The sequence below is a fragment of the Nycticebus coucang genome, chromosome 11 (assembly GCF_027406575.1).
Source record: "Nycticebus coucang isolate mNycCou1 chromosome 11, mNycCou1.pri, whole genome shotgun sequence".
In the NCBI taxonomy this organism is placed as follows: domain Eukaryota; kingdom Metazoa; phylum Chordata; class Mammalia; order Primates; family Lorisidae; genus Nycticebus; species Nycticebus coucang.
The window spans coordinates 20,673,639-20,684,363 of NC_069790.1; positions in this window are offsets into that span (position 1 = coordinate 20,673,639).

Below are 10,725 nucleotides of genomic sequence, written 5' to 3' on the forward strand. Positions count from 1 at the left end.
GAACTGTGATTAACATCTCATACCCAGAAGACCACGTGTTGCCCAAACAATATTCAATAACATATACATACTGCTTTGTTTTTGGTTGTGCTCTTTTTTGTTTTTGTTTTTGTTATGGATTGGTTGGTATTTTTGTTTATTTTGATGTTGTTGATGTTGTTTTGTTTTCTAATTTCAACCTTTTCCATACAGATCCTTTTTCTTTCTCAATTTTTCTAGTTTAATTATAATTTCCCATTGCTGACTTTTTCAATAACTAGAACTTCATTTTTGCTAGTGCTTCTACCGCTATTATTTGGTTTTTCACTCAATTTTTCTCCCATAAAGTTTTCTGTTTGCTTGTTTTGGTTTGATTTATAGCATTTTTGTCTTTCCTCTCTACTTGGTGGAGGTGGGGTAATGTGTCTGATCAGGTTAGCAAAGAGCTGCTGACCTCAAGGGAACCACCCAACTGGGCACCCCCAGAAGGTGGTTTTCTTTTTTTTAAGGTTGTATCAAAGTACCCTACTGTACACCTATATTGCTCTGTCTCCCTCTTTCTGTGCCTCTCTTCTTTTTGTCAATATTCCTTTTACCCACCCCCTCTCCTTTCTCTATTTTTCTTTTTTTTTCCTTATCACTGGGTCCTCCTTTCTTTCATCCCTTTTTTGCTCTTAAACGTTCTCACCCTTCTGGTCCTGTAACCCTTAGTCCACAGGCACGAGAACTTAAAGAGCAAGAGGAAGTGAAAGGAAAATTAGGGCAAGGAAACAGATAAAAGAAATCACTCATGAGGAAGAATCAGCAGAAAACTCCAGGCAACATGAAGAACCAGTCCAGAACAACCCCGCCAAGGGACCATGAGGTAGCTACTGCAGAGGATTCCACCTATACAGAAATGTTAGGAATGACGGAAAGGGAATTTAGAATACACATGCTGAAAACAATGAAAGAAATGATGGAAACAATGAAGGAAACTGCTAATAAAGTGGAAAATAACCAAAAGGAAATCCAAAAACAGAATCAAATAAGAGATGAACGATATGAAGAATATAAAAAGGATATAGCAGAGCTGAAGGAAATGAAACAGTCAATCAGGGAACTTAAAGATGCAATGGAAAGTATCAGCAATAGGTTAGACCATGCAGAAGAAAGAATTTCAGAGGTAGAAGACAAAGTTTTTGAGATAACTCAGATAGTAAAAGAGGCAGAAAAGAAGAGAGAGAAAGCAGAACGTTCACTGTCAGAATTATGGGACTTTATGAAGCATTCCAACATACGAGTTATAGGAATTCCAGAAGGGGAAGAAGAATGCCCCAGAGGAATGGAAGCCATACTAGAGAATATTATAAAAGAAAATTTCCCAAATATCACCAAAGATTCTGACACACTGCTTTCAGAGGGCTATCGGACCCCAGGTGGCCTCAACTCTAACCGAGCTTCTCCAAGACACATTGTGATGAACCTGTTCAAAGTCAAGAGAAAAGAAAAGATTCTGCAAGCTGCCAGGAGTAAGCGCCAGTTGACCTACAGGGGCAAATCCATCAGAGTGACCGCAGACTTCTCTAATGAAACTTTCCAAGCAAGAAGACAATGGTCATCTACCTTTCATCTACTTAAACAGAACAATTTCCAGCCCAGAATTCTGTACCCCGCTAAGCTAAGCTTCAAAATTGATGGAGAAATCAAATCATTTACGGATATACAAACATTGAGGAAATTCGCCACAACAAGACCAGCTCTACAGGAAATACTTCAACCTGTTCTGCACACTGACCACCACAATGGATCAGCAGCAAAGTAAAAACTCAGAAATTAAAGGACAGAACCTAACCTCCACAGTGATGCAAAAGATAAAACTAAGCAATGGACTCTCAGAAAATAAGATGAATAGATTACTACCATACTTATCAATTATCTCAACAAATGTTAATGGCTTGAATTTCCCACTGAAGAGACATAGATTGGCTGACTGGATTAAAAAACACAAGCCATCCATTTGCTCTATGCAGGAAACACACCTGGCTTCAAAAGACAAATTAAAGCTCCGAGTCAAGGGTTGGAAGACAATTTTTCAGGCAAATGGAATTCAGAAGAAAAGAGGAGTTGCAATCTTATTTTCAGATACATGTGGATTTAAAGCAACTAAAGTCAAAAAAGACAAAGATGGTCACTTTATGTTGGTCAAGGGAAAACTACAACAAGAAGACATTTCAATTCTAAATATTTATGCACCCAATTTAAATGCTCCCAGATTCTTGAAACAGACCTTACTCCATCTGAGCAATATGATATCTGATAATACCATAATAACGCGGGACTTTAACACTCCTCTTACAGAGCTGGACAGACACTCTAAACAGAAATTAATCAAAGATATAAGAGATTTAAATGAGACCCTAGAACAACTGTGCTTGATAGACACATATAGAACACTCTACCCCAAACATAAAGAATATACATTCTTCTCATCACCCCATGGAACATTCTCCAAAATTGATCATATCCTGGGACACAAAACAAATATCAACAGAATCATAAGAATTGAAATTTTACCTTGTATCTTCTCAGACCATAAAGCACTAAAGGTGGAACTCAACTCTAACAAAAATGCTCGACCCCACCCAAAGGCATGGAAATTAAACAATCTTCTGTTGAATAACAGATGGGTGCAGGAAGAAATAAAACAGGAAATCATTAACTTCCTTGAGCATAACAACAATGAAGACACAAGTTACCAAAACCTGTGGGATACTGCAAAAGCAGTTTTGAGAGGAAAATTCATCGCTTTAGATGCCTACATTCGAAAAACAGAAAGAGAACACATCAACAATCTCACAAGAGATCTTATGGAATTGGAAAAAGAAGAACAATCTAAGCCTAAACTCAGTAGAAGAAAAGAAATATCCAAAATCAAATCAGAGATGAATGAAATTGAAAACAAAAGAATCATTCAGAAAATTAATGAAACAAGGAGTTGGTTTTTTGAAAAAATAAATAAAATAGATAAACCATTGGCCAGACTAACAAGGAATAGAAAGTAAAATCTCTAGTAACCTCAATCAGAAACGATAAAGGGGAAATAACAACTGATCCCACGGAGATACAAGAGATCATCACTGAATACTACCAGAAACTACTCTATGCCCAGAAATTTGACAATGTGAAGGAAATGGATCAATATTTGGAATCACACCCTCTCCCTAGACTTAGCCAGGAAGAAATAGAGCTCCTGAACAGACCAATTTCAAGCACTGAGATCAAAGAAAGAATAAAAAATCTTCCAACCAAAAAATGCCCTGGTCCAGATGGCTTCACTCCAGAATTCTATCAAACATTCAAGGAAGAGACTATTCCTGTACTGCAGAAATTATTCCAAAGAATTGAGGAAGAAGGAATCTTCCCCAACACATTCTATGAAGCAAACATCACCCTGATACCAAAACCAGGAAGAGACCCAAACAAAAAGGAGAATTTCAGACCAATCTCACTCATGAATATAGATGCAAAAATTCTCAACAAAATCCTAGCCAATAGATTACAGCTTATCATCAAAAAGTCATTCATCATGATCAAGTAGGCTTCATCCCAGGGATGCAAGGCTGCTTTAACATACGCAAATCCATAAATGATATCCACCATATTAACAGAGGCAAAAATAAAGATCACATGATCCTCTCAATAGATGCAGAAAAAGCATTTGATAAAATCCAGCATCCTTTTCTAATTAGAAAACTGAAGAGTATAGGCATAGGTGGCACATTTCTAAAACTGATTGAAGCTATCTATGACAAACCCACAGCCAATATTTTACTGAATGGAGTAAAACTCAAAGCTTTTCCTCTTAGAACTGGAACCAGACAAGGTTGTCCTCTGTCACCGTTACTATTCAAGATAGTGCTGGAAGTTCTAGCCAATACAATTAGGCAAGACAGGGAAATAAAGGGAATCCAAATGGGAGCAGAGGAGGTCAAACGCTCCCTCTTTGCTGACGACATGATCTTATACTTAGAGAATCCCAAAGACTCAACCACAAGACTCCTACAAGTCATCAAAAAATAAGTAATGTTTCAGGATATAAAATCAATGTCCACAAGTCCGTAGCCTTTGTATACACGAATAACAGTCAAGATGAGAAGCTAATTAAGGACACAACTCCCTTCACCATAGTTTCAAAGAAAATGAAATACCCAGGAATATTCGTAACGAAGGAGGTGAAGGACCTCTTTAAAGAAAACTATGAAATCCTCAGAAAGGAAATAGCAGAGGATATTAACAAATGGAAGAACATACCATGCTCATGGATGGGAAGAATCAACATTGTTAAAATGTCTATACTTCCCAAAGCAATCTAACTATTCAATGCCATTCCTATCGAAATACCAACATCGTACTTTCAAGCTTTGGAAAAAATGATTCTGCGTTTTGTATGGAACAGGAAAAAACCCTGTACAGCTAAGGCAGTTCTTAGTAATGAAAATAAAGCTGGGGCATCAGCATACCAGATTTTAGTCTGTACTACAAAGCCATAGTGCTCAAGACAGCATGGTACTGGCACAAAAACAGAGACATAGACACTTGGAATCGAATTGAAAACCAAGAAATGAAACTAACATCTTACAACCACCTAATCTTCAATAAACCAAACAAGCACATACCTTGGGGGAAAGACTCCCTATTCAATAAATGGTGTTGGGAGAACTGGATGTCTACATGTAAAAGACTGAAACTGGACCCACACCTTTCCCCACTCAGAAAAATTGATTCAAGATGGATAAAGGACTTAAACTTAAGGCATGAAACAATAAAAATCCTCCAAGAAACCATAGGAAAAACACTGGAAGATATTGGCCTGGGGAAAGACTTCACGAAGAAGACTGCCATGGCAATTGCAACAACAACAAAAATAAACAAATGGGACTTCATTAAACTGAAAAGCTTCTGTACAGCTAAGGAGACAATAACCAAAGCAAAGAGACAACCTACACAATGGGAAAGGATATTTGCATATTTTCAATCAGACAAAAGCTTGATAACTAGGATCTATAGAGAACTCAAATTAATCCACATGAAAAAAGCCAACAATTCCTTATATTAATGGGCAAGAGACATGAATAGAACTTTCTCTAAAGACGACAGACGAATGGCTAACAAACACATGAAAAAATGTTCATCATCTCTATATATTAGAGAAATGCAAATCAAAACAACCCTGAGATATCATCTAACCCCAGTGAGAATGGCCCACATCACAAAATCTCAAAACTGCAGATGCTGGCGTGGATGTGGAGAGAAAGGAACACTTTTACACTGCTGGTGGGACTGCAAACTAGTACAACCTTTCTGGAAGGAAGTATGGAGAAACCTCAAAGCACTCAAGCTAGACCTCCCATTTGATCCTGCAATCCCATTACTGGGCATCTACCCAGAAGGAGAAAAATCCTTTTATCATAAGGACACTTGTACTAGACTGTTTATTGCAGCTCAATTTACAATCGCCAAAATGTGGAAACAGCCTAAATGCCCACCAACCCAGGAATGGATTAACAAGCTGTGGTATATGTATAGCATGGAATACTATTCAGCCATTAAAAAAAATGGAGACTTTACATCCTTCGTATTAACCTGGATGGACATGGAAGACATTCTTCTTAGTAAAGCATCACAAGAATGGAGAAGCATGAATCCTATGTACTCAATTTTGATATGAGGACAATTAATGACAATTAAGGTTATGGGGGGGGAGCAGAAAGAGGGACGGAGGGAGGGGTTGGGGCCTTGGTGTGTGTCACACTTTATGGGGGCAAGACATGATTGCAAGAGGGACTTTACCTAAGAATTGCAATCAGTGTAACCTGGCTTATTGTACCCTCAATGAATCCCCAACAATAAAAAAAAAAAAAAGAAAATTTATTCTCAGAAGTATGAAAATCTGAAGGAAATTGACCAATATTTGGAAGCACGTCACCTTCCAAGACTTAGCCAGAATCAAGTGGAAAATTTGAACTGGCCCATATAAAGTTCTGAAATATCATCAACCATACGAAACGTCCCTAAAAAGAAAAGCCCGGGACCAGATGGTTTCACGTCAGAATTTTACCAAACCATTAAAGAGGAATTAGTACCTATATTACTCAACTGGTTCCAAAATGTACAAAAGAAGGAAGACAACCCAACATTTTCTATGAAGCAAACACCACCCTGATCCCCAAACCAGGAAAAGACCCAACAAGAAAAGAAAATTATAGACCAATATCACTAATGAATATAGATGCAAAATATTCAACAAGATCCAAGAAACAGAATCTAGCAGCACATCACACAAATTATACATCATGACCAAGTCGCTTTTATCCCAGAGTCTCAAGGCTGGTTCAATATACGTAAATCTATAAGTGTAATTCAGCACATAAACAAATTAAGAAACAAAGACCATATGATTCTCTCAACTGATGCGGAAAAAACTTTTGATAATATACAGCATGATCAGAACTCTTAAGAAAATTGGTATGGAAGGGACATTTCTTAAACTGATGGAGGCCATCTACAGCAAACCCATACCCAATATCATATTTAATCATATGATAATGAACCATATTAATAACCAGAATCTGCAGAGAACTCAAACATATAAGCAAGTTAAATTGAAATCATTTCCACTCAGATCAGGAACCAGAGAAGGCTGCCTATTGTCTCCACTGCTCTTGAACATTGTAATGGAAGTTTTAGCCACCACAATTAGAGAAGAAAAGGCGATCAAGGTTATCTATATAGTGTCAGAGGAGATCAAACTTTCACTCTTCGCAGACGATATGATTGTATATTTGGAAAACACCAGGAATTCTACTACAAAACTCTTAGAAGTGATCAAAGAATACAGCAGCATCTCAGGTTACAAAATCAACATTCATAAATCGGTAGCCTTTATATATACCAACAATAGTCAAGCTGAAAAAACAGTTAAGGACTCTATTCCTTTCACAGTAGTGCCAAAGAAGATGAAATATTTGGGAGTTTATCTAACAAAGGACATGAAAGATCTCTACAAAGAGAACTATGAAACTCTAAGAAAAGAAATAGCTGAAGATGTTAACAAATGGAAAAACATACCATGCTCATGGCTGGGAAGAATCAACATTGTTTATATATTACCCAAAGCAATATATAATTTTTTTTTTTTTTTTTTTGTAGAGACAGAGTCTCACTTACCACCCTCGGGTAGAGTGCCGTGGCGTCACACAGCTCACAGCAACCTCTAACTCTTGGGCTTACGCGATTCTCTTGCCTCAGCCTCCCGAGCAGCTGGGACTACAGGCGCCTGCCACAACGCCCGGCTATTTTTTTATTGCAGTTTGGCCGGGGCTGGGTTTGAACCCGCCACCCTTGGCATATGGGGCCGGCGCCCCACTCACTGAGCCACAGGCGCCGCCCAGCAATATATAATTTTAAAGCAATCCCTATTAAAGCTCCACTGTCATACTTTAAAGATCTTGAAAAAATAATACTTCATTTTATATGGAATCAGAAAAAACCTCGAATAGCCAAGACATTACTCAGAAATAAAAACAAAGCATGAGGAATCATGCTACCAGACCTCAGACTATACTATAAATTGATAGTTATCAAAACAGCATGGTACTGGCACAAAAACAAAGAGGTAGATGTCTGGAACAGAATAGAGGACCAAGACATGAATCAAGCTCCTTACCATTATTTGATCTTTGACGAGCCAATTGGAAACATTCAGTGGGGCAAAGATTCCCTATTTAACAAATGGTGCTGGGTGAACTGGCTGGCAACCTGTAGAAGATTGAAACTGGACCCACATCTTTCACCATTAATTAAGATAGACTCTCACTGGATTAAAGATTTAAACTTAAGACATGAAAGTATAAAAATTCTAGAAGAGAGTGCAGGGAAAACCCTTGAAGAAATCGGTCTGGGGGAGTATTTTATGAGGAGGACCCCCCTGGGCAATTGAAGCAACTTCAAAAATATACTACTGGGACCTGATCAAACTAAAAAGCTTCTGCACAGCCAAGAACAAAGTAAGTAAAGCAAGCAAACAGCCATCAGAATGGGAGAAGATATTTGCAGGTTATGTCTCCGACAAAGGTTTAATAACCAGAATCTACAGAGAACTCTAACGTATAAGCAAGAAAAGAACAAGGGATCCCATCGCAGGCTGGACAAGGGACTTGAAGAGAAACTTCTCTGAAGAAGACAGGCGCACAGCCTACAGACTTATGAAAAAATGTTCATCATCTTTAATCATCAGAGAAATGCAAATCAAAACTACTTTGAGATATCATCTAACTCCAGTAAGATTAGCCCATATCACAAAATCCCAAGACCAGAGATGTTGGCGTGGATGTGGAGAAAAGGGAACACTTCTACACTGCTGGTGGGATTGCAAATTAATACATTCCTTTTGGAAAGATGTTTGGAGAACACTTAGAGATCTAAAAATAGATCTGCCATTCAATCCTATAATTCCTCTACTAGGTAAACACCCAGAAGACCAAAAATCACATTATAACAAAGATATTTGTACCAGAATGTTTATTGCAGCCCAATTCCTAATTGCTAAGTCATGAAAAAAGCCCAAGTGCCCATTGATCCACGAATGGATTAATACATTGTGGTATATGTACACCATGGAATATTATGCAACCTTAAAGATAGATGGAGACTTTACCTCTTTCATGTTTACATGGATGGAGCTGGAACATATTCTTCTTAGCAAAGTATCTCAAGAATGGAAGAAAAAGTATCTAATGTACTCAGCCCTACTATGAAACTAATTTATGGCTTTCACATGAAAGCTATAACCCAGTTATAACCTAAGAATAAAGGGAAGTGGGAAAGGGAGGGGAGGGTGGGGGGAGGTAGGTGGAGGGAGGGTGATTGGTGGGATTACACCCGCAGTGCATCTTACAAGGTTATATGTGAAACTTAGTAAATGTAGAGTGTAAATGTCTTAACACAATGACTAAGAAAATGCCAGGAAGGCTTTGTTAACCAGTTTGATGAAAATGTGTCAAATGGTCTGTAAAACCAGTGTATGATGCCCCATGATTGCATTAATGTACACAGCTATGATTTAATAAAAAAAAAAAAAGAAAAACACATTTAATACATTTCAACATTCATTGATGGTTAAAACTCCAATTGAAGAAAACTAAAAAGACATAAATTATGACTAAATGCAACACATAATGTTATAAGAAATTGAAACTTAGATCAGTAGAAGATTACTATAAAGGACATTAGTGGGGAAATTGAAAAAGGTGGAAAATGGACTAGCAATAGTAATATTATGTCAGTGATAAATTCCTTAACTTCGATGACTGTTGTAGAAAAAAGAATGTACTTGCTCTTGGGAATTACTCACTGAAGCACTTAAGGGCAAAGGAGCAGGATGTCTGCAATTTAGTCTCAAATTATTTTACGATAGTAATAAGTATGTAGAGAGTGCATATGTAGAAAAATGTTAACAACTAGTGACTCTCAGAGAAGTATATGCCAGAATTCTTTGCATTATTTGTTCAAGAATTCTTCTCTATGTTTGAGATTGTTTAGAAATTTTTAAAAAGTTTCAAGAGTCTGCAATATGGGAGGACTGTGGTGGATATTAAGGACTCATGTATTAATTTAAGGATACATTTAAAAAATGTAGTAACCAGAATTACAAGAAAATCTCTTCAACGTGATATAATATCTGGAAAAACAAACAAAAAAGTACAATAAACTACAGCAGGAATATTTGCCACTTACCAAACAGCCATGTGCCCACTATTTCATTTTCCGATCATTGTACTTTTACCCTCTTTGCCTCACTGCACCAGTTAGAACTTCCAATTACAATGTTGAATAGAAGTAGGGGATAGAGAGCACCCTTGTCTTGCTTCTGATTTAAAAGGAATTGTTTTGATTATTTCATTGTTACATATTGTTTGTACTTAATTTTATATTTGCAGATACACTTTATCAGGTAAAGGAAATTCCTTTCCAATTCCAGTTTGTCAGTTAAAAAAACTAAAAGCCCTATATTTATTTTTTTTATTAAGTCATATATACACAGATCACAAATACATTTATGCCTTTGTGGGATTCAATGTTTTAATTGTACAAATTGGAGTGCTTACATCCTCCTAATTAACATAGCTTTCACCACATTTACTTAATCATAGCGTTAAGACATTTGTGTTCAATACTTGATAGATTTGACTTGTACCCTTACAATATGCTCCATAGGTGTGGTCCTACCAGTAACTCTCCCTCTATTGAACCACCCCCCTCCCTCCCTATCCTCCTCCCCTTCCCTCCTTCATCTTGGGCTATAGTTGTGATTCATCTCTCATATGAAAGTATGAGTCATTATAAATTGGTTTTATAGTACTACTGAGTACATTGGATTTTTTTTCCATTCCCAAGATACTTTACTAAGAAGAATATTTTCTAGCTCCATCTATGTAAACATAAAAGAGGTAAATTCTCCATCTTTTTTTAATGCTGCATAGTATTCCACGGTATAACACATGAATGGATTAATAAATTATGGTATATGTATACCAAGCACTATATTTATTAAAATTAATAAGAGTTCTTAGCAAAGTCATTGGATACAGAGCATAGAAAAATTGTATTTCTATATGCCCACTACAATTTTTAAGATGTAATTTTAAATGTAGATCAGAAACATTTTAAAATCTAGTAATAAATTTAAGGATGTGCAAGAGTTGT